At 48.3% G+C, this 25,754-nt stretch overlaps 1 protein-coding gene across 2 annotated transcripts in view; it reads right to left on the reverse strand.

Annotated features, from left to right (window-relative positions):
* Window positions 1-25,754, reverse strand: part of CADM4 (cell adhesion molecule 4) — a 905,868-nt gene that overhangs the window by 632,108 nt on the left and 248,006 nt on the right. The window lies entirely within an intron of this gene.

Consider the following 25,754-nt stretch of genomic DNA (forward strand, 5'->3'; position numbering starts at 1 on the left):
TTCAGCAGTAGAAGGTGGGTCTAGGAGTTAACAAAGGAAGGAGGGCAGGACATGTAGGAGACTACATTCAAAGATAGAAGGCGGGTCTAGGCGTTAACAATGGAAGAAGGGGACGGCCTACAGGAGACTAGATTTAACAGTAGAAGGCAAGACTAAGAGTTAAAGGAAGAAGGGGCATGAGTTAACAATGTAAGGAAGCACTGGGAGGAGGGAGGGTCTGAGACCCACATGGCCCGGGTCACTGCTCCTGGCTGTAGAATCCTTGTCCTCCTGCGACATAGGAGGTGCCTATCCTGGACCCAACTGAGACAGGGACCATCTTTGTTTTCAGCTATCTGCGTGGTTCATTTTTTCCCCAAATCCATGTCCCTGGTACTGAAGGATCTGGTGGAAGAATTTTATGCTGAGATATTTTATGTAACTGTGGAATGACACTGCTCTGTGAGACCCTCATACACACAGCCACGTCACAGCACACAAGGACCCAGGTATGTTAGGTTGCCCCTGTTTAGGGACCTGGGTCAGCACCAAAGACCGAGACGGTGAGTACTGAGTGATGTGTGGAGAGACGCCAGAACCCTGGCCTGATGCCCCAGGTTTAGGCTGTAGGAGTGAAAGGTCCTTGTGAGCTAGGCACTGGAAGGTGCTATCAGCATTCTGCTTGGGTAGCGCCTAGAAGCACTAAGGCATAGAGTGCACTATGTAAGTGCCCCACAACTCAACTTGAGCGTGATGAGTGAGTGCATGTGGGAGCATGGCACTGGTCGAGTGTGTGAATGTCAAATGTTCTGGAGAGTTGGTCATGAGGGTTTGTGGGACGGGAGTGGTTGGTAAGGAGGGTTTGTGAGAGAGCAGTGGTTGTTTAGAAGGGCTTGTGAGGGGGGAGTGGTTGGTAAGGAGGGTTTGTGAGGGGGAGAGTCGCTGGTTGAAAGGGTTTGTGAGAGGGCAGTGGTTGGTTAGAAGGGCTTGTGAGGGGGAAGTGGTTGCTAAGGAGGGTTGTAGGGGGGAGTAGTTATGGAGAAGGGTTTATGAGAGGGGAGTGGTTGGTTATTAGGGTTTGTGAAGGGGGAGTAGTTGGTTAGAAAGATTTGTGGTGTGGAGTGGTTGTTAGAAGGGTTTGTGAGAGGGGATTAGTTGGTTAGAAGGGTTTGTGGGGGAGGTGGTTGGTTAGTAGGGTTTGTGAAAGGGGAGTAGTTGGCTAGAAAGATTTGTGGGCTGGAGTAGTTGGATAAAAGGGTTTGTGAGAGGGGAGTGGTTGGCCATGAGTGTTGTGGTTGCTAATGAGGGTTTGTGGGGGGAGTGGTTGGTAAGGAGGGTTGTTGGGGAGGGGGAGTGGTTGGTAAGGAGGGCTGTGCACCCCATGGTCCTCATTTCCCCCTAGTAGGAGGCGGATGGCCCTGACAGCACCACCTCTGTACCCAAGAGGCCTTGCTGTTAAGAAAGCAGTCATGCATGTCCGCTTGTGGAGGAGCTGTGATTGCACACATTAGAAGGGGAGTACCTGTCGCTGATGTGTACATTAATGTAACGAGTTGTGGTGCTTGAGTCTGGTGCAGCCTTCGGTCTTTCCTGGGATCTGCACTTCATATTGTGTGCACTTCCTGCCCCCTATCTCTCACTCCAGTGTGACACACCTGCCCCGGCATATCGCTGCCATCTTTAGGTACCACAGGGTGTGTACCTGTGGGCGGGGTGGCTGGGTCAACATCTAAAGGTTAGATATAGGAGACCAGCTCCACTGCAAGGCTGCTGGGTGTGCCAAGTGCAAGAAGCAGTGTCTGAACATGGACGGACGGGCAGGGTGCTGTGTCAAGTTTTGATGCTCCGGTGGCACAAGCCTCTCAACCATGTAGAGGAGGCCACACAAAGCCACTTTGCGTGGCTTTGAATGGCCGCATAGATATGGAGTAAAAAAAAGCAGCGGAAGTCACTGCGTTGTCTTACTCTGCGTCAGGGAGGCGTGCCAAGGGCGTTCACCATAAATACGGCCTCAGTCTGGGAGGGAGCCGTTAACATTATGAGGTGTCCTCCCTAGTATGGACATGGTCCCAGGTGGAAAGAGACTAGGGCATGACCTGTGGACCCGCGTGGTGGTAAGGTGCAGTGTCACCAACGCCCCATCGGGAAAGGAAACAGTTTTTTAGGATGGATCCCGGATCCAAACCTTGAAAGGGGCAGCTACTGATAAATGCGTATTCAACAGCACATGTACCCCAGGGACTGCAGCAGCAGCCATGCTCCTGTGATGGATCGCTCCTTGCCTGTCTCGCCACTCTTTAATCTACGAGTCAGAGCAAAAACAAATGTATTCCTTAAAGTAATAACACCAGGGCTGTCTGCTGTCCACCCCTGAAGACTGAGACTAGGCCATCATGTCTCCCCTGCAAGAGCTCCTGCCCAGCCGAGACTGCTCAGAGAGAAAGCAGGAAAAGTATCAACAAGCATTTGCAACGCAATGGGTCTCGCGTTCGGGCGAGTTAGAGTTATTAGCGTTGTAAATTCCTAACTGGACTTTCCTTGCTACATAAATTGAAAATGAAAAGTAAAACAGTGGACAGAAGCAAGCCGATACAAACGCCGAGGCCGCCATGAGCATGATCGCAAGAGTTATTGGCTCCTGCATGAATTTCTAGAAAGGATCACGGCTCGGATGAAAGGCAAACTGAAAACAGAGGAGGGGTCATCAGACCCTGTAACAGAAGGGAGTGTGATCTAGGGTGATGGCCAACAGAAATGTTCACTTAGTGAAATCGCCTGGTGGGAACTCAGCACACAAAGGAGGGACATTTCACAAAATGTACCAATAAAAATCAAGCATTTAAGACGAGCACAACAACGAATGAATAGCAGCAGAGGCCATGGTTAAAAGCCCACAGACAGATTACAACAGGCCAGAGCGCTTCTGCACTCGACCCTCAAAAAAGCAAAAATCTGCAAGAGCATCTGGGCAACAGAAGAGAACTGGTGGGGAAATAAATTAGGAATATTGGAACGCGTGGCAGCAGATCTGTGCGCACCGGCTAAGAACAGGAGGGAGGTGTCATGTGTCCTGACTTTGCCCTGTGCGCACGGTCACCATTCAAATTAATGAGCACGTGGCCCCAGCCTCCATAGCAGTATATTTAGGCTGCCATGTACCTGTGTTTCCATCAGCAGTTATCCTGCCTAGCGACAGACTGGATTGGTCCATCCATTTCTGTCCCCGCCCTACCCTCACTTATAGCGACCAACTGTCCCGCATTTTGTAGCTGAACCTCGCATCCCCGGCTTCTGAGTTTACAGGTACATTTTAGGACGCCCATAGTGCGCATTATGGTCCTGACACTTTTAACCCTCTCTCTGGACAAACAGCTCCAAGTTTGCGTCAAATGCAGACATATTGTACCATTAGTGGACAGACGGTAAAGGGATCATTTGCCCAAGATCAAACAGTTTGTTAAATAAGTGGACCTGAGGCTGCAACATATTGCTACATGCTGCACAATCTATATATTTACACCACATTGGCTTTCAGTGAATAAACCAAGAGGGTGGTCTCTTCTCCTCTGCCCAGGTAACACCCGGTCCTGTTTTTTAACCGCATGATTATTACCTGATTTTACATTGGTTCTACATCTTACCAAAGGGGGAGCAGAGGGTTGAAAACGTGATTGTCCAAGAGCACACAATTTAGCCAAATGGGGATTTCAGGAATAAAATTGTGACTTCTGGGTGCACGTTTTCAGCCTCCTTCCTAGACTGCAACTGGGGTAGCTGTGATTCGAACATCAAGGCCTACGAGCTGCCCACCAACCAATCAGTAGATTTGTAGAGCGCTGCTCGTCACCCATGAGGGTAAACAGGCGCTGCCCAGGAAAATTACACTATGCAGTTTTACAATAAAGTGTTTATTTCTGGTATATTTACATGAAGCGGTAAAGCTTAGATCAGATGGCAAGTATCTTTGTTCCATGGCTAAAACACACCCAGCTGGACCAGGTGTTTAAGCAGTGGGTAGCAAGTGGCCAGTGTGCTTCGTAGCTATTGTTTTCAACCATTTACATTAGAAAGCTAATTTGGACACCAGACTTCAGTTTCTAAAACTCTTGAAAGCTGCAATAGTGAGCATTCCAGGCTACAGGAGGTGGTAAAGGGATTAGAACTCAAATACAGTATGAGCACTTATCACACTCGATAAACTCCTCTGTGTCATTTCATGACAAGACGGCCTGACTTACAGGAACGTTTATGTAACCTTTGTTTTTTTCAGTGAATTTCTGGTTTTTTTTCCAACATGAAATAATATCTAAATACTGTACATTACTACAACCACCTCTGCGCACTGCCAGTGTTGGCCACATATTCCTCCCTTATGCACTCAACCTCACGCTGCGCATGGCCTTTTGCTATGTGCGGTGGTGGTGGGGGGATAATTCTGTTTTTCATTGTGGTTCGGAGCCGCAGATCCTTCACAAAGTTTCATTGAGGGCCATGCTAAGCATCGTGGTGGATACCCAGAAAAAAAGAATATTTAGGCAATTTTTGCCAAGGGACCCCCTCCATTTGTCTTATAGGGTCAGGATACCTGCATCCTGACACCTTATGTCTTTTTACACTTTATTTTAATTGTCCCCAGCCCAAGCGACAAAAACAAAATGGTGGCCGTAACTTTCCTGTCAGGTCGCAGCCAGCCAATCAGGGCTTTGCTTTTGCCTCAGGATCCGTGGAACCCCACGGGTGGATCTGAAGAGGAACAGTGTCCCTAGGTATCTATATTTTTAACTTTAATAACTCCCAAACTACTGAACAGATTTACACAAAATAACAGAAAGGGATCTTTCCGGACCAAGATCTAACCTTCTATTAAATGTGGTATAAATCCGCTCAGCGGTTCGGGTTCTAGTTGTGTTCAAACAGTGTAAAATCCCCGTAGATATTGCATGGGGGAATATGTGCTTTGGGACCACTGTCCCTTTTCCTTGCCCCCTCATGACAAATCACGCAAAAACTTTCCAGCCAGCGGCTGAACTAATTAGTGTACGAGTTTTGAAGAGTTGGTGAAGATACGTCAAACGGCATCAAAGTTACTATTAAAAAAATGCTTTGTCTATGGGAAAAGTTGGTCCTAACTAACTATTGCCAGTAGATAATATATACACTTGGAGTCTCCTAAATGCAGTGTGTGTGTATTTATAGGAAGAGAGATACATATATAGATCTGTATAGATATAAATAGCACAAAGATGACGTTTGAGACAAAGGTGAGTTTCCCGCCTACACAATGCAGGTCTGCGCTTATACACAACCATCCAATTTCTGAAAAAGTCACAGTTTCTCGCCGCGTGTATTCGTCATTCTCACACGGGCACACGATAATGAACGGATCTAACACTGAGAATATCAGGTGAGCTGCGAACCCTCCCCAGAGTATGAGTTAAATGACCTACAAAATAAACTACCTAGACAAACTCAGAGGTGAATGTGTGCATTGTCAGTATTTGATGGCTGTAGTGGAATGTGTCTGGGTGTGTGGCTGTCTGAGGTTCCCAGATATGCGAGTAGCACACTGCGCCAGCCTGAGACAGTCACAAAAGATTCTTCCTCATTTATAATTAGATAAAAAAATAGACCTTGTTTGGTTTTGAGAGCTGTGCTCTTTCCATCAGGTTTAAGTCCAGTGCATTCAGTCACTGTTTCCAAGGACAGCATTGTCTTCTGATGGCAGTGGTCAAAGTGGGGGTTTGGGGTGGTCTGAAGGGCACGACGTGCTCATGAAGTTTTAGTAAAACTATTCCCCTACTATTTGTGAAGAGACAACAGTTCATTTCTAGAGCTCAAATGCATCAGCTGAAGTGTTGGGCAGGGAGTCTCCTGTGTTGTGAAACTAGGGAAGGGTGGAGACAGCTTCACAAGCCTTCTTGCCAGGGGGGCTGCTGTCTGAAAGAAATGTAGATGCACAACTGTTCAATCTGCAAATGTAAAGGGTGCTTAGAATCGGTATTGGCTTGAATTGATGGAATCACTTGAAGCTTCCCAATGACACACATTTACTCTTTTTGAGAGGTGCTTTAACGGTGCTATCAGCTAAGCTGTGAAGTGTGCGCTTTTAAAGCACAGTTATTAAAAAACGCACTATGAACAGTTCGGGTATTACTGAAATCTATATTTTGAAGCACTATTTTTTTTATCTTAAACCTTTAAGAGCATTTTGTAGCAGCCTATCTTATACTGTGAGCAATGCAAGTTTAAAATAAGGACTTAAATATCGAGGGTGCTTTCTGTCACAGACTAGTGCCTCGTGGCACTATACAAACACAAGTCGCTGTTCTCCAGTGCACCAACCAGGATTCAGATCTCCTGGCTCTCTGGTTACAGACACAGACCTCTGCAGGCATCGACTCATGGAGGTTTCATAAAGCTCTACTGACCCAGGTGAATAAAACGTTTCCAAATAAGTCATCGCCCTTTCATGAGGGTGTCTCACTGGTTCCTCTCGCTGGAATCTCCGCCCTTACAGATCTGCAGAGGATCATAGTGCGGGGAGGTCTCCCATGCCCTCAGGTCTGGAGTGGGGGATATAACACCGTGGATAAATCCCACGTACACTGCGTGCCGGGATACAGCGCCTCGACCGTGAGATACAAGCGCTAACCTTGGATCGACCCCACCCCTCTGAAGTAGCGATCTTGGCCTGTGTGTGGGGGGGAGTGCACATTCCTTGACCCGCTTCCGTCTCCACTCCCAGACCACAGACCGCTACTTCAAGGATGTGCCCCCCAACCCCCACCTGCCTCCAGATCAGAGAGCTTATGGTTCGTGCCCTCGGTTCTCAGTACTGGGACCCCTTAGAGCCGGAACTCTGCTCTAGATCGCCTGATGCGGGGCCACCAGCAGCTCCCACAGCTTAGATACCCAGTTCTAGATCTCAGAACTGGGTATATGTGTCCTCCTGTCCCCACTCCTGGCACCTATCCCCCTCCCTCCAGAGCTGGGGTTCTCTACTCCAGATGCTATTCCCCACCTCCAGAGCTAAGACCCCAACTCCAGATCCCAGAGCAAGGGTCCCAACTCCAGATCCCAGGGCTAGGGCCCCAACTCCAGATCCCAGGGCTAGGGCCCCAACTCCAGATCCCAGGGCTAGGGCCCCAACTCCAGATCCCAGGGCTAGGGCCCCACCTCCAGATCCCAGAGCCAGGGTCCCACCTCCAGATCCCAGAGCCAGGGTCCCACCTCCAGATCCCAGGGCCCCAACTCCAGATCCCAGAGCTAGGGCCCCACCTCCAGATCCTGGGGCAAGGGCCCCACCTCCAGATCCCAGAGCTAGGGTCCCAACTCCAGATCCCAGAGCTAGGGTCCCAACTCCAGATCCCAGAGCTAGGGTCCCAACTCCAGATCCCGGGGCAAGGGCCCCACCTCCAGATCCCAGAGATAAGACCCCTAACTCCAGATCCCAGGGCTAGAACACCAGCTTCAGATACTTGAGGGCCTGTCCTCACAGCGCCTGTCCTCACAGGGCCCTGCATGCCAGCAGAGACCAGGGCACAGAATGGCACCATTGTGAACAGGACGTGGACACATTTCACACCCACCCCGGACAATGGGCAGTCTGTGGCCTGTCGGCACCTCCTCGCCCTGCGCATTCCGCGGGCACCTCACGCCACTCTCCGCCAAAGGGCAGCATGCCGAGCAGGCCAGGCAGGCCACGGGAGCCTGCCCACTGTCCGCCTGCCAGGGCATGCATGGCGCCAGTCGCCCTGCCCCGCCAAAGAGGGGGGGGGGAGAAGGGGTGGCGGTGACAGTGTTTATCACCCCACTTACAACACCAGGCGAGGACAGGCTCGTGTGAAAACCAGGCAGCAGATCTCCAGATCGCAGGCTGGCATCTAGTGACAGCTCAACTGTCCATCAAACAGAACGTGACATCACATATATCAAACAATAATTAACTGTAATCCAGGCTGTCCTGCAGGGGACATCTGTGCAGCACTGTAATAAGGAAAGGACATCAGAACTGACCTGCAATACGGGAATGACAGAATAACTGTCCTGTAATTCGGAAATTACATCAGCACTTTTCTGTAGTAAAGAGGATATCAGTGCTGCCCTGCAATGTGGGAAGGACATAAGAACTGACCTATAACAAATAGCTGAAATTAGAACTGTCCTCAAATTAGGAAATTACATCAGCATTGTGCTGTAACAAGGGGGATATCAGTGCTGCGCTGTACTGAGAAAATGACACCAGAACTGGCCTGTAATAAAGGAATTGCATTAGAACTGTCCTGTAATTCGGAAATTACATCTGCACTTTTCTGTAATAAAGGAGATATCAGTGCTGCACTGTAGTGAGGAAAGGACATCAGAACTGACCTGTAATAAGGGAATTACATTAGAACTGTCCTGTAATTCGGAAATTCTATCTGCACTTTTCTGTAATGAAGGGAATATCAGTGCTGCACTGTAGTGAGAAAATGACACCAGAACTGGCCTGTAATAAGGGAATTGCATTAGAACTGTCCTGTGATTTCGAAATTACATCTGCACTTTTCTATAATAAACGGGATATCAGTGCTGCACTGTAGTTAGGAAAGGACACCAGAACTGGCCTGTAATAAGGGAATTATGTTAGAACTGTCCTGCTCAAAAAGCTCAAAGCCAACCCGAAGACCTCAAAGACTACCGACCTATCTCCCTACTCCCCTTCCCTGCGGAGGTCATCGAGAAGATAGTCAACAACCAACTATCCCGCTTCCTGGAGGACAACAGCTTACGCGACGTCTCCCAGTCCGGATTCCGCAAGAACCACAGCACCAAGACCGCCCTCATCGCCTGCACCGATGACATCAGGACCAGGCTCGACAAAGGTGAAACCATTGCCCTCATCCTCCTTGACCTTTCCGCAGCCTTCGACACCGTCTGTCACCGCACCCTTCGCACATGCCTCTCCGACTCCAGAATTTGCCACTGAGCCCTGGACTGGCTCAGCTCCTTCCTCTCTGGAAGAACCCAGTTCCTGTCTAAGGCCACCAAGACTATTAGCGGAGTTGCCCAGGGATCCTCACTCAGCCCCACCCTCTTCAATGTCTACATGGCTCCGCTCGCCAACATCATCCGATCCCACGGCCTCAACATTGTCTCCTACGCAGACGACACTCAGCTCATCCTCTCTCTCAGGAAGGACTCCGCAACTGCTAAGAACAACCTCCACACCGGACTCCACGCCATCGCCAACTGGATGAAAGTAAGCCGCCTCAAGCTAAACTCGGAGAAGACCGAGATCATCATCTTCGGCCCCAACAGATTGGCATGGGACGACTCCTGGTGGCCTACCACTCTGGGGTCAGCTCCAAAGCCTACCACCCATGCATGCAACCTCGGCTTCATACTGGACTCTTCGCTCTCTATGACCCAGCAAGTCAATGCCATCTCATCCTCATGCTTTAGCACCCTCACCGTTCGCAAGACCTTTAGATGGATCCCCGTGGAAACCAGAAATACGGTCACCCACACCCTCATCAGCAGCAGACTGGACTATAGCAATGCCCTCTACGCTGGAACAATGGCCAAGCTCCAGAAGAAACTCGAACACATCCAGAACGCCTCAGCATGGCTCATCCTCAACCTCCCTCGACACGAACACATCTCAGCCCACCTCAGAGACCTCCACCGGCTCCCCGTCGACATAAGGATCGTCTTCAAACTCCTGATCCACGCTCACAAAGCTCTCCACAGCGCCGGACCGGCCTACCTCAACGAGCATCTCAACTTCCATATCCCGACACGCCAGCTCCGCTCCGCCAACTTCGCCCTCGCAACCGTCACCCACATACACCGTACCACAACCGGCAGCAGATCCTCCTCCCACCTCGCCGCCAAAACCTGGAACTCCCTCCCCGTCAACCTACGTCTGACCCAGGACCTCCTGATCTTCAGGAAGCGTCTCAAGACCTGGCTCTTAGAGCAGCAGCGCAGCCTCCCCCTCTACCCCACCAGCGCCTTGAGACCCTTCCAGGTGAGTAGCGCGCTTAACAAATGACTGATTGATTGATTAATTCAGAAATTACATCAGCACTTTTCTGTAATAAAGGGGATATCAGTGCTGCACTGCAACGAGGAAGGAAAGGACATAAGAACTGTTCTATAACAAGCAACTGACCTTAGAACTGTCCTGTAATTAGGAACTTACATCAGCATTGTTCCGTAACAAGGGCATGCTATTAGAACTGTTCTGTAATTAGAAAATTACATCAGCACTATTGTGTAATAAAGGGTATATTCGTGCTGTACTTTAATGAGGACATGGCATTAGAAGTGGCCTGTTAAAAGGAAATTACATTAGAACTGTCCTGTGATTAGGAAATTACATCTGCACTTTTCTGTAATAAAGGGGATATCAGTATATCAGTGCTGCAAGAAAGGACATCAGGACTCACCCGTAATAAGGAAATGACATCCCGACTGACCTATGGTAGATGAGACGTCACTGCTATCCTAAATGAAGAAATGGCACCACAACTGACATGTAATAAAATGGATATCACCAACTGACTCGCAATAAAAGGGATATCAGTGCCCACCGCAATGAGGAATGGTTTTCAACTGACCTATTTTAAGGAAATGACACCAGAGCTTCCCTGCAATATAAGAACGGCACTACTATCTGGAAATCAGGGCATTACACCGCATCTGAGCCATGTTAAGGGAATGTCGCAGTATATGTTCTGCAGAGATGTTTTGGACTTCTTGTTTTTGCAAGTCCGTGTTTTCACCTGGTACCAGCAAACCCACCTGGAAGTCCCCCGTATTGACCCCCCCCATTTCTTTCAAAACTCCTGGCACACGTGCTCTCTGTGCCCACTAGTGGCATGGCCGGATGTCCCTCCTCTTCAACCAGGCTCATATCCGGCTCGTTCAGCCAGAGCTGCCTTGTTGGCCATCACCAGCCGCCTTCATTCCGCGCGTCACTCAGTCATAAATGTGGAAATATATCATTTTACAATCCATTTATTCTCAAAACATAAAATAAATGTGGATAAATACCAACAAAAATGGCAAAAACTTAAACATGAATAAACAGATATACAGACGGAAAAGTAAAAAAAATAAAGATCATAAAACCTGGAGCACCACTTATATCAAATCTCTCTATTTGACCCGCCCACCCAAGATGCCCCGGCCACCCTGTTGAGTGGATAGACGTGAATGCCCTTTCAAGGGGGGGAGGGGCATGGACACCCTTTGCTCTGTGCAGGATGTCCTACACCCCCCAGACTGTGATTCCAGTGCTTTGTCTCTTCATGGGAGCCTGTGGAAATACTTTAAAAACTCAGCCAGTCCTAGAGCCTGAGATTAGCGCATCAGCATTGCATAGCCGCGGGTTAATCAAGGCGCGCGCCACCATGGAGTGATCAGCATTTAGTATAAACAGAAAGATTTTATTAAACAATTCTAATGGGAAAAGGATGACTTAACAGCGGGCGGCGCTCGTCAGAGAATTCAAGCTCATATTGGAACCTACCATTACCCCACTTGCTTGTTATTTAATTACTTGAGACATGGAAAGATGTACGCAGTAAGCAAGATGGTGCGAAACATGGCAGTGGGTGGTTACAGGGAAGAAAGGGGGTAGGGAAGCACCTGGGAGAAGCTCTCCCCTAAAAATGTCTTACCAATAACTATTTAAAGGCATCAGGAACTCCCCTTGCCAAATGACTCATTCATACATTTAGGGCCTTATTTAGATATTGGCGGACAAGTTATTCCGTCACAACGGTGACGGATATCTCATCCACCGAAATCTAAGCCCCGTTATGACCTATGGGATTTCGAATTGGCAGACCGTTGTGACGGAATAACCCGTCCGCCAATATCTAAATCAGGCCCTTTGTTATCAGGGCTGCTGAGAGCCGCCCAGGGTCAGTGGCTAGCGCAGCTGTGCACAGGTGGGGACTTCTTTTGGTTTCACGTCCATCCGTAGAGATGCTGCCTCTTGCCCTCTCGTGGTTTGGACGTGGAATGTGGACCATGCCTACCCCCCTCTTTCCATCATGGGTAAGGTTCACTCAGACTCCTAGGTCATTTTTAAAACAGCTGCCCTGGAGCTGTCCACACCTGGAAGTCTTACACTCGAAGCCAGAATCAATTTGAAAAACTTGCAACATTATTTTGGTTCAGTCCACGCTTCCTCACTATTAGAGGTACATTAAAGTTTTGAGAGTTGCATGAAGTCTTCCAAATCATTTTATAGTTTTCTAGAGCCATTAGCTCGCTAGATGTGCTCCAGGTGGACCTAAAATCACTACCTGTGCCAAGGTACCATTAGATTAACGTGTGTGGCGGGGCGTGATATTTAAAAGATTTTACTGGAGCACTCGCACCAATAGCGGTGCCCATTTGATTGTTTAACAGTCAGAATTGTTTGAGAGAAACAGTGTCCTGCCAGGGTAGTGGAAAGCTTTTTAACCAATCACGAGTAGACTTTACTAGGTCAGTCTTTGGAGACACAAAACCAGGGGACGTTCGGTGGAATTTGCTTCATCCCTCTGGATGTACCAGCGGTCCTTCTATCTGCATGCCATAGCTTCCAAGGGCATCCCATAGGTTCAAAGACCATATCATGCCCTCAAAGGGCATCCAATACCCTCCAAGTGCAGGACATCCTATACCCTCAAACAGCATCCCGTGCCCTCCAAGTGCATCTAATACCCTCCAATGGCATCCAATACCCTCCAAGGGCATGGCATCCAATACCCTCCAAGGGCAGGACATCCCATGCCCTCCAAGAGCATCCCCTGCCCTCCAAGGGCATCCAATACCCTCAAAGGGCATCCAATACCCTCTAAGGGCAGGGCATCCCATACCCTCTAAGGGCATCCAATACCGTCCAAGGGCAGGACATCCTATACCCTCCTAGAGCATCCCATGCCCTCCAAGGGCATCCAATACCCACAAAGGGCATCCAATACCCTCAAAGGGCATCCAATACCCTCAAAGGGCAGGGCATCCCATTCCCTCCAAGTGCAGGGCATCCCATTCCCTCCAAGTGCAGGGCACCCCATACCCTCTAAGGGCATCAAGACAATGTCAAGTAAAGTGGGTGGTTGGTGAGTTACTCAAGGTTAATCCAAGGTCATCGCAAACAACCAGATACCCCCTCAAGCAGGAGACACCATCCACCACTTCCAGTGAATTAACACTCACAAAGGAATCAGAAGTCAAACACGGAACCAAGGAGTAATAGCAAACCTGCCAACAACCGCGCCAGGAGCACCAGACGGAGGATGAAATGCAATCACTTTGGAACTAATGTGGTGGGGTCTCCACTGTACATGGAAGTAACACGTGCAAGCATGACTGAGGAAACCAAGAGAGTACTGAAATATGCCACCTAGAGTATGAGCTCTGGACAAACCAGATGTTTGCAGTCAACACCAATACAACTCTTCATCAGCAAGAGGAAGGTGGCATCACAACTTTGCTGCAATGGGAAACACCACAACTTACCAGCAGTAATACTATCACACCACACCAATGCTTCAATACGGAAGGACATCAAAACTCACCTGCAATAAAAAGAAACATCATAAGTGACAAGTAATACAAACTGGACATGATTATTAACGAGGAACAGAGAAATGATGTACATCGATCAAGAACACATAAATTATTTTACAACTGTCAAGGGACAGAGAAATGACAACACAACTGTCAAAAAATATATAATGACATCCCAACTGTCAAAGAACTGTCTTCAAATTGTTCTTAAATGGGAAGCATTTTGAGGGTTAATGTTCTTGCACCATTGCTTTTGTGGGCTCTTCAGTTCCTCCAAGGGCAGCTTTATATTTTAAATCAGAGGTGTGAATCCTTTGTTTTTCACAGTCTTGGACAAAAGGCTGTGAAAACGCATTAATGTGAAAGGACAAAGGACATCTCTGCCGTAAATCCAAGCCTTGAGGCGCCCATGGCTTGACTGAGTCCAGTCACTCACTGCATGACTAGTTACCAGAGCCCTAGCACTAGGCCACAGGGATAAACCGACCCTTCCAGTCATATACGCTTGCGCCTATTCCTGATGTAAAATGGGGCACCTAGCGGGCCAAGGCTGCCCTAGGGCACGGTGAAGGCACCTGGCCTAGTCAAGGTGGAGGGTCTTTACATAAACAGAAGCCCCCAGCCTACTGGCATGTCTACCAAGCACAGGAAGATTATTGCATGAGTTTATATGGTAGGGATTGAAGGCTTTCTTCCAATAACCTTACCAAGGCAAGCAGTGTCTGAGAGCTGCCGCGTCATGAAACCAAGAGACCCCCCAACTTCCATCCACCCCCAGATATTCGATGGAGGCAACCTTCTCCAATCTGGCTGACGTGCAATAGATAGTCCTGATTTTCAGCCACTTATACCCATGAAAAGTGACCATAGATTTCTAAATATAGGCAGATAGATGGCTACTGCTGACAGAAGTGACACACAGAGTCAGAGAATGGGAGACAACCCCTTAAAGGCCACCTTCTGCATGGGAGAAGAGCACATGACCCCAGAGCAGAGGGGAGGTGAAAAGGTCACAGAATTAACCGAGAGGACTTAATGTACCAACAGTTGAATATTAAGATTATAGCCAATAACAAGGTAAGAGCCAAGGCATGGTGCCAGCAGCAGCTAGTGATCACCACAGGTGCAACCACCAAACCCTTATTCTCCACAACTGAGGAATGGGATGTACATCCCATCACAGACCAAAACACAGGCTGCAGAGGCTTTTCAAGATATGCAAGTAATTTAGAAATGACATCAGAACAGTCAAAAGCTGGGGAAATTAAATCAGAACATCAGAACACTCAAAGGGTAGGGAAATGACATCAGAACAATCAAAGGGTAGGGAAATGACATCAGAACACTCAAAGGGTAGGGAAATGACATCAGAACACTCAAAGGGTAGGGAAATGACATCAGAACACTCAAAGGGTAGGGAAATGACATCAGAACCCGCAAAGGGTAGGGAAATGACATCAGAACAGTCAAAGGATAGGGAAATGACACCAGAACACTCAAATGGTAGGGAAATCACATCAGATCATCAGAACACTCAAAGGGTAGGGAAATCACATCAGAACAGTCAAAGGACAGGGAAATGACATCAGAACAGTCAAAGGATAGGGAAAAGACATCAGAACACTCAAAGAATAAACAAATGACGTAACAGCCAAGTACCGAAGTAATGGCATTACTGTTTGCCATTACTGCATTGTGTTAACAAAGGCTTCTGACAGATCAGTTCTGGAGGCACTGCCAGCTTGCCCTACAGGCCACTGACACGAAGAGCATCACAGACTGAAGCCTGGACCAAGCCTTAATCTTAATTTAACAGTTCCATCAGCTTCGGAGCAAAGAAACCCCATCTTTATATGGAAGACTGAATTGAAGTTTGTGACCAGCACATACTACAGGTTATGAAGCGTCCACAGTGAAAATAACTTCAGACAGACAGCGGATACATAAACAACGTCAGAGACAAAGGTGATGTTCCACCTACACAGGGGAGGTCTGTGCCTATACGGAAGAACCACCCAATAGTGCGCAACAAAAGAGGGAAATCCCCCCACTTTTACAAAAGAAAGGAATGAATCTCAGAGGGGTGAATCCAGGTGTCAAAGATCACACCATGGGCCAAGTAACGTTAAGTAAAAAGTAAGATAAGAACTGGTGTCTTCCTAATCCCCGGTGGACACCTTAGCCTTGGGCTTATTGTAGAGGTGAGACGTAAAGTATTCTGTAGGGATAACCTGGTGCTGTATGGACCCGCATCCCAAGGGTCAGGGCAAGTGACTGGACCGAGCACAGAGAGAGCCTCTTTCAGATCTAAAATAAGAGAGAGACGTGGCGGAGTCCGAACCACGCTGTAATCAGAGCCATGCAACAATCAGAGCTGACCACAATGTGAAACATGGCACAATCAGAACTCTCCTGAAATCACAGCTTGGCTACAGTATGCACCATGGCACAATCAGAACCTTAGCACAATCAGAACCCTGCAACAATCAGACCTGACCATAATGTGAAACATGGCACAATCTGAACTCTCCTGAAATGACAGCTTGGCTACAGTATGAACCATGGCACAATCAGAACCCTCTCATAATCAGAACCCTTGCACAATCAGAACCTTGCAACAATCAGACTTGACCACAATGTGAAACATGGCACAATCAGACTTCTCCTGAAATCACAGCCTGGCTACAGTATGAACCCTGGAACAAACAGAACCATGGAACAATCAGACCTGACTACAATGTGAAACATGGCACAATCTGAACTCTCTTGAAATCACAGCTTGGCTACAGTATGAACCCTGGCACAAACAGAACCATGGAACAACCAGACCTGAACACAAGGTAAAACATGGCACAATCAGACTTCTCCTGAAATCACAGCCTGGCTACAGTATGAATCCTGGAACAAACAGAACCATGGAACAATCAGACCTGACCACAACGTGAAACATTGCACAATCAGAACTCTCCTGAAATCCCAGCTTGGCTACAGAATGAACCCTGGCAGAATCAGAACCCTGCAACAATCTGACCTGATCACAATCAGAACTCTCCTGAAATCACAGTGTTGCTATAGTATAAACCTGGTACAATCAGAACCCTGCAGCAGTTGCATCCAGGCTACAGCATGAACTCTGGCACAATGAGAACTCCACAATAATCAGAGCCAGGCTTCAGCGTGAGCTCTGCTACAATCAGAACCCTTCTACAATTACAGCCAGGCTACAGCGTGAACTCTGGCAAAGTCAGAACCCTGTTACAGTTACAGCCAGGCTACAGCGTGAACTCTGCTACAATGAGATACCTTCTGTAATCAGAGGCTCACTCAGTGTGAGCTTTGCCCACTTGTCCCCCTGGTGTTACAGGAGTGGGGCTATACCGTGAACTCTAGCACAATCAGAACCCTGCAACTGTCAGAGCCTGGATATACCGTGAACTCTAGCACAATCTGAACTCTGATGTAATCAGAGCCTAGCTACAGTGTGAAACCTGGCACAATCAGAACCCAGATGTAATCGGAGCCTGGCTGAAGTGTGGCCTCAGGTAGAATCAGAACCCTGCTACAACCAGAGCCTTGCTACCGTGTGAAGTTGGTCACAATCAAAACAAACTATGTGCAGAACCTTCCTTCAGTGTGAAACCTGCTGCAAGCAGAGCCTGGTACCGTGGAAACCCCAGAACAATCCGAACTGCAGCTCCAGTATTACCAGAGCTCTGGAATCAAATCACTGCCATAGTCTGAAGTGGGGCACTGCCAGGGGCCAGGAATATCAAAGGCCCAGGGTAATCTTAACAGCATGCTCAGAACTGTGCCATGAGCAGACCCTGATAGACTCCCACCCAGGTATAACAAGGCCCCTGCTGTAAACAGAACCCTGACATCACCACAGCCCTGGGATAATCAGAACCACTTATAATCAAGGCCCTTTTGTAATCAGTCTTGTATAATGTGAGCCAGGCTAAATTTGGAGATATTGCATATTCAGAGCCAGGCCATGCTCAGAGCCCTGCCACACACAGCCCATCGGATGCAGGAACCTGCCACGTTCACAGCAGTGGGGCATCCATGTAAATACTTCCAATGGATGGGGCTGCGATTATTCCACATTCATTGGCATCTGTACCACTTACAGTTAAACATAACCACCCTTCATCCGCCAGAATATGCATCAAATGTACATACTAAATATGGGTGGGAGAAACAAGCAATTCTGTGTAGCATAACCATGCAGAATTACCTAAGAATTCCCCAAGATTACGTTTGAATTCTGAGATTAGCGCACTCACAAAATAGACTCGAGGATGCATTTTGGGCTAAGAATTGGCACTAAGTGCAAAGGAACACAAATAGCGGGTGCAAGCAGTCACTTGGTAAATGTGTTTTTGGGGGTCGAACTTTTTTCGCAATTTACTACTAGCATTTAGAAGTATTTTCTTAGTGCAAAACGCACCCTCTCGTTCACAATGGAAGCTAAGAAACGGCGATAGATAGCAGAACATGAATAGAGAGTGGCCACTCACATTCACTACATGTGCTCTGGGGTAAGATTTTTTCCTAAAAATAACTCTTCTTATGCAAGGAAGAGTGAACATGCAATTACCGGTAATCCTCATCTAAGAGTAATGCAGAATTACCAAAATTACCCCAGCATAATTGAAATTCTGCCCAGATGCAAACTAATAATACAGAGAATAAAAATTAAGTATTTGATTCTCAGAACGCAGATCAAAGAGAATTACAATATTTTCACCATAAATATATCAAACATGAAATGCTGTCGGTATCGCGCATGGCTGTGATGAAGTGTCGTTTGCCACAACTCAAGGGTATCTCAGGTAATACAAGTGACCGGCGAATTAATACACAAAACAGTCCTGAAATAGGGACATTCTGTAAACCTGTCATCAATAAGTTATTCACTTAGTTTACTTGACTCAGTTGACGTTTCAACCCCTCGGATGATGTGAGGGTGATCATCAGGACATTGAGTAAAGTACTGTGTTCTATATATAAGGAATGAAATTAAGAAACTAAAGTTAAACAAGTTGTTAGATGACAGAAGGTCAGAAAAATGGAAAACCACTAAATGTAGTAAACAGGCCACCACAGTCCAATTCAAGCGGTGCAAAAGTCACCGCTGGGTCTCTGTACAAAAAGAGATTATGAAACGACAACTTAATGTCTACATGTCAGTGGAATTACATGGTGAGGCGCACAAATGGGCACCGTATTAGAGAACATCCAAAAGAAGTGTAATAGAAAAAGCAATCTACGGCATGCCATGAAGGCAACATGTTAAAACTAGAGACGCAAGGAGACAATTAGTGTAAAGAAAGGACAGAAATGTAAAAAGGGAGCGAACCACTCGCGCCTACAGCGCTACAAGAAAGCGAAGTCTATTTGTGAATTCGTAATGCTGCTGGAGACATCAGGAAGCTCTTCTAATGAATAACACAAAGCGTCCGGCAGAACGGGCTAATTAAGAGCATCTGAGGCCTAAACCGTAGGGGAGGGAGCGAGACTTGCCTAATATTGGTACAGGGTGTCTGATTAGACTAGCCTGTACAGCAGAAAATTTAGGAACTGACCTAGTGCAGTGGTTTTCAACATTTTGACTTCTGTGGAGACCCACTTTATCATTACTGTAAGCCGGGGACACGGCCTAAACATTGTTGTTAGAAATAGGGTTTTTGGTTGGCAGTCAGGTTACCCTCTGTCCAAGCAAGAACCCTCACTCTAGTCAGGGTAAGTCACACATAATCCAAATTATCCTGTGCCCACCCTCTGGTAGCTTGGCACGAGCAGTCAGGCTTTACTTAGAAGGCAATGTGTAAAGTATTTGTGCAATAAATCATACAATAACACCATATAGCACCACAAAAAATACACCACACAGTGTATATTAAAATATAGAATATTTATCTGGATATTTGTAGATCAACACAATAAAAGATGCAATATGAATTTGTAAAGATATCACCGCAAAGTGATATGAAGTGTCTTAAGTCTTTAAAAAGCAAACAAAGTCTCTTTCAAGCACAAAGTACCTGGTTTGGAGTGGAAAATCTCCGCAGAGGGCCACAGAGGAGGAGGTGCGTGGAAAAATGCTGTGTGCGTCGGTTTCGCCCCTTAACACACAGACTTCAGTCGTTATTTTTCACTCGGGGAAGACGTGCGTCGTTTTCCGGCACGCGGGCTGACTCCTTCTATGGTTCGCAGGATTACCAGATGTCCCAGGGTCTGTGCGTGGATTTCTCTGCTTGTTATCTGGCTGCGCGTCGTTCCGGGAGGCTGTGCGTGGAATTTTCTTTCTCACGGCAGGCGTCGCATCGATTTCCTCTCTGGAAGCCGGGCAGCGCTGTCCATGCGAGGCCGTGCGTCGAAGTTCCGGTCGCCTTGTAGGCGTCGCGTCGGGCAGCGTCGCGTGCGGCAATTTTCTCACTGCGGAGCAAGCTGTGCGTCGAATTTTTGGGCGCACAAGGAGTCCAAATGAAAAAGGGAAGTCTTTTTGGTCCTGAGACTTCAGGGAACAGGAGGCAAGCTCTATCCAAGCCCTTGGAGAGCACTTTGGCAGCCAGACAAGAGTTCAGCAAGGCAGCAGGCCAACAGCAAGGCAGCAGTCCTTTGTAGAAAGCAGACATGTGAGTCCTTTGAGCAGCCAGGCAGTTCTTCTTGGTAGGATGCAGGTTCTGGTTCAGGTTTCTTCGCCAGCAAGTGTCTGATGAGGTAGGGCAGAGGCCCTGTTTTATACCCAAATCTGCCCAGAAGTGGGGGCAAAGAGTGGTTTAGAAGTGCACCAGGTCCCCTTTCAGTTCAAGCCGGTCTGCCAGGGTCCCAGTAGGGGGTGTGGCAGTCCTTTTTGTCAGAGCAGGCCCTCCACCCTCCCAGCCCAGGAAGACCCATTCAAAATGCAGATGTAGGCAAGTGAGGCTGAGTACCCTGTGTTTGGGGTGTGTCTGAGTGAATGCACAAGGAGCTGTCAACCAAACCTAGCCAGACGTGGATTGTAAGGCACAGAAAGATTTAAGTGCAGAGAAATGCTCACTTTCTAGTGGCATTTCTAAAATAGTAATACCAAATCCAACTTCACCAGTCAGCAGGATTTGGTATTACCATTCTGGCCATACTAAATATGACCTTCCTACTCCTTTCAGATCAGCAGCTGCCACTTCAACAATGTATGAGGGCAGCCCCAATGTTGACCTATGAAGGGAGCAGGCCTCAGAAATGTAAGTGAAAACGTATTTAGGAGTTTTACACTACCAGGACATGTACACTACACAGGTACATGTCCTGTCTTTCACCCACACAGCACTCTGCTCTAGGGGTTACCTAGGGAACACATTAGAGGTGACTTATATGTGGAGAAAGGGGAGGTTTAGGTTTGGCAAGTACTTTTAAATGCCAAGTCGAGGTGACAGTGAAACTGCACACACAGGCCCTGCAATGGCCGGCCTGAGACAAGGTAAAGGGGCTACTTAAGTGGGTGGCACAACCAGTGCTGCAGGCCCACTAGTAGCATTTAATCTACAGGCCCTAGGCATATATAGTGCACATTACTAGGGACTTATAAGTAAATTAAATAGTCCAATCAGGTATGATCCAATGTTACCATGTTTAAAGGGAGAGAGCATATGCACTTTAGCACTGGTTAGCAGTGGTAAAGTGTGCAGAGTCCTAAAGCCAGCAAAAATGAAGTCAGAAAAAGAGAAGGAGGAAGGCAAAAAGTCTGGGGATAACCCTGCAGAAGGGCCATTTCCAACAATTGTTAATGATTTGAACTGCAAAACAATTCACAAAAAATACAGGGAGCTTTTCTATATTCGACTGAAGCCACACGTCGTCCACACTATATTCTGTTTAATGCCCGTGCACTGCTCCCACAAATAAATCTGAGGAAACTAATTTAATTTTCAGCCTCCAAGCCCACATTTTTTTAATTTACAGTACGTTTTAAAGTTTTGAATTGTACGTTTAGCCACTTTAGTTATATACACGTTATTAAGCTGTTAATGTTATTTAATTTATTTTCAAAGCAGTCGCCGACCCTCTGTGGAGGCTTCACGATCCCCAGACCACAGGTTGGGAACCAGCGCCCTAGGGTATCACTGCTACCAGAGAGGCGAGGCAGAGCGCTCCATCTCTGTCCTCTGCGCCACCCATCTCAGAGTAAGGTAAAGCTGACTGAGATAAACAAGCCTTTGCAAAACAACAGGCCTGTCATTTGGCTGCCAACCAAAAGGGTTTTCCAGTTGTATTTTTAGTAACTTATTGCAAAAACATGTTTCAAAATGGCCGCCCCATGAATGCAGACACATGCGCATGCAGGAGACCGTTATTCAATGTTTTTATAATAAAGTTTTACTAAATCATTCGAACATGGCAACCTGTGTGGATTCACAGGCAGCCCTCTTTGAATACTTTTGTAGCAATTGTTTAGAAAGCCTCAGAGCATTGCTGCTATTCCCTGCACATGTGCACACATGGGGGCTGGCGCCTTAGAATGATTGACGCATGATGCCAGTGACTGACTTGAGTGACATTCGCCTACTTCACAAAGCAGCACTCTCTGGAGGAGGGGGATTGGGCAATGTTCCCTTTCTTGTCTTCTACCATCTCGAATGCCAAAAAATATTGTTTTAAATCTAAGAATGGATTGAAAGTCCATTCAGTAAACATGGCGGCCGTAAGCAGTGCCCGCGTAGGGTGAGGAGCACTTAGGTGGTCTCGAGGTCCAGTGTCTGGGGAGCTGTCAGGTCTTCGTAAAAATTAAAAAATATATTAAAAAATACAAAACAGTAAAGATTTAAACCCACACATGCAACTGCCCATACGCCCTTCCACTGAAAGGGATTACTTTCTCTGTGTGTGAATGCATTGTACTCGCACAAAATGCCGTCAATCAAAAGGAAGGAACCAATGGCTGAAGCCGGTCATAGCTGGGGGGGAATATGAACACCCCTGGTATATGGGGGGGGACCCGCTGGGCCTGCTCTTGGTATGGGTGTAAACATAGAGGCAGGGCTGCAACTATGTAAACAACACAGTCAAAACCTGAGCTAACCAGGCTTAGCATGACGCCGTCCGACAAGGAGACTATGTGGGGGCTGGCAGAGCTGAAAAGTGTCTGCTACTCAGGTTATGGGACATTACGGCAGATAATAATTTCTGGTCGTTCTCAATGACCTAATAAGGCTCTGTACCAATATCTGCGACGGATAACATTTCCTATGGGATTTAGATTTCAGTGGGTGGGATATCCGTCACTGTTGTGAGAGATTAACCTGTCCACCAAAATGTAAATCAGGCCCTCTGTGCGATGAGGTCAAATCACCAAGGTCCATGGTACGAATGCGCATTCATCTGAGAATGTTGAAAGGAGGAGTCGGCCTGTATATGGGGTCTAGGCTGAGAGAGTCGGGTACCACAGACGAGGTCTGGCCTCTGGTGGAATAGAGGGATAGTGAGGCCAATGACTCGGAAAGGCCAGTGGGGCTGGGATACATTCGATCACACAGCAGCAGACCTGCCGACTCACACGCTGCCACCATGTGACACACGATATTGGCTCCCTTCACACAGTCACCCGATGAGTAGCAAATACCAGATTGTGGCAGGAGGCTTTTAACCACAGATGTCCATTGATGAATGTGAAAACACCCCAGACATTGGTGGCAGGCTCAGCAAGCTTTAGTTCATGTTTTTTTTTTTTTTTTTAAAGAGGGGGTTTGGCGCAGGGGCAAAAGGCCTCTGAGGTGCTTCTCTGCATGAGGCCACGCCCCTCGAAGCCCCTCCCCCTCCTCACACTGTGAGCTTTTTGGTGAAGTTGGCAGGTCTGCAGCAGGCTGAGGTTTCAGCAGCATGCATCACATGTGCACAAAGCTGTGACTGGCTCCGACTAGCTCATTAAGCCTATCAGGGACCTCCTGCCATGTGACTGACCCTCCCCCCGCCCTCCAGGCGTTTCTAAAGCCTGCCTGACAAACGACTGGGTCGGCCCCAGTCCTACCGGCCTATCACATGCACTAGTCTGGAGCTCAGCTGGTGTCAACCCTGCCCGAGTTCACACCAACAATCCGCCACTTCGGGCTGCTTTACACGTATTCATCTAGTACTGTGTTCAAGCGCCTCCAGGCGCTTTGCAGGGACATTAAGTCACCCTGGCTGCGAAAGAGTATGATTTTTGCAGACATTTTTGAGAGGTGCGCCTGTCTGCAGTCTCGGGCACAGGGCTGGGCGGGGGCTCGAGAGGGGCCCTCCCCAGGTGGGATTAGACGTGTAATTGGCGACACTTCAGACAGGACAGGGGTGACTGGAGCCGGACAGGTCTTAGCAGGCTCCACCGGTCCCTGGTGAGGTCCCAAAAACAGTAACACATCAGGAGTACCAGAGGGGGCAGTGGCGCGTGAGGGGCGCAGATCACGCTGCCCTTCCACAGCAGGGGGCGGGCCAGCCGAGGGGCCAAGATCACAGTATGGGCAGTCGAGAGCAGCTGGAGGGGGCGTCTCCCACAAATGCCCAGGGGGTGACCTGGAGCACCTGGAGGGCTCTGATCAAGACACCCCTCCCCGCCCAGGGCACTGCAGGGTAGTGGGGACCCCCACTCACATTGAAGGGGTGACTCCGGATCTCATTATCACTGCCTTTACTGCGGAAGTGTCCCTTTAATAAAAGGCTTTCAATGCCCCGGGCTCTCGGAATTGGACTTGCAATCAACATAAAAATGAAATTTGTGCTCCATGATGCTAGTGACATAAACGTGTTGTCCATCTTACAACCAGCCGCGCCCAGGGTCGTGAGTACCAAGGAGTTAATGATACCACGACTAACCATACCATCACTAACCTTAGCGAGATCTTACAACCAGCCTCGCCCAGGGTCGTGAGTACCAAGGAGTTAATGATACCACGACTAACCATACCATCACTAACCTTAGCGAGATCTTACAACCAGCCTCGCCCAGGGTCGTGAGTACCAAGGCGTCAATGATACCACGACTAACCATACCATTACTAACCTTAGCGAGATCTTACAACCAGCCTCGCCCAGGGTCGTGAGTACCAAGGCGTCAATGATACCACGACTAACCATACCATTACTAACCTTAGCTAGATCTTACAACCAGCCTCGCCCAGGGTCGTGAGTACCAAGGCGTCAATGATACCACGACTAACCATACCATCACTAACCTTAGCTAGATCTTACAACCAGCCTCGCCCAGGGTCGTGAGTACCAAGGAGTTAATGATACCTCGACTAACGATACCATCACTAACCTTAGCGAGATCTTACAACCAGTCTCGCCCAGGGTAGTGAGTACCAAGGCGGCAATCATACCACGACTAACCATACCATTACTAACCTTAGCGAGATGTCACAACCAGCCTCGCCCAGGGTAGTGAGTACCAAGACGTCTATGATACCACGACTAACCTTAACGGGATCTTACAACCAGCCTGTAACTACCAATGCGTTAACGATACCACGACTAACCTTGACCTCTCCCCCTTGAGGCTCAGTTTACGTTAGTGGTGCCCCCTGTGACCCGGTCTGGAACGCCCCCCCTGCTAGGATCGCTGCCACCTGGCCCACCGGGTCGCCTGTGGTGCACACCCAGCGTGCTATGCGTGTTTTGCCATTGTCCTGCTGCATTCTGGGACTTGTAGTCTCTTCTACGGTAGTGACTATGCAGAGCGCTGATTGCTTAGAAGCCAGGTGTGGCAGCTGGCTGCTGGGCCTCGCTCCAGGTGCGGCCCTGCTGAGATGCGCTGCTCAGCCTGGGGCAGGTGAGGGCTGCTGGGGTGAGAGAGGAGAGGAGGGAGGAATGCGGCTCCACCTGAAGCTGCACAGATGGGAGAGGGTCACCCCGCCCAACCCTACTCTAGCCTCGAATAATCTCTGCCCCCTCCCACCACTGGACCAGCAGCAGCCTTAACCTTCTGAACACGCGCGAGCAGGGAGGAGGCGCAGCTGCTATGTACCCGTGGGTGACGCCATCCGTCAATCATGGCTGCTTAGCCAATAGCGCGCGGTAAACTGGGTTTTTGGCGGTGGGGGGGAAGAAAGGATGAAATTAAAATACTGAATGAGCGGGGATGGAAGGGAGGAAAACAGATGCATGAAAGAATGGGTGTGAGAGGGGGAGCTGGAGTATCTCGTTGCTGCCAGTGTTCTTGAGAGGAAGAGGGCAAGCAAAGAAGGAAGAAGCAAAGGAAGCAAGAA

This window comes from Pleurodeles waltl, chromosome 7 (genome assembly GCF_031143425.1).
Source record: "Pleurodeles waltl isolate 20211129_DDA chromosome 7, aPleWal1.hap1.20221129, whole genome shotgun sequence".
NCBI lineage: Eukaryota > Metazoa > Chordata > Amphibia > Caudata > Salamandridae > Pleurodeles > Pleurodeles waltl.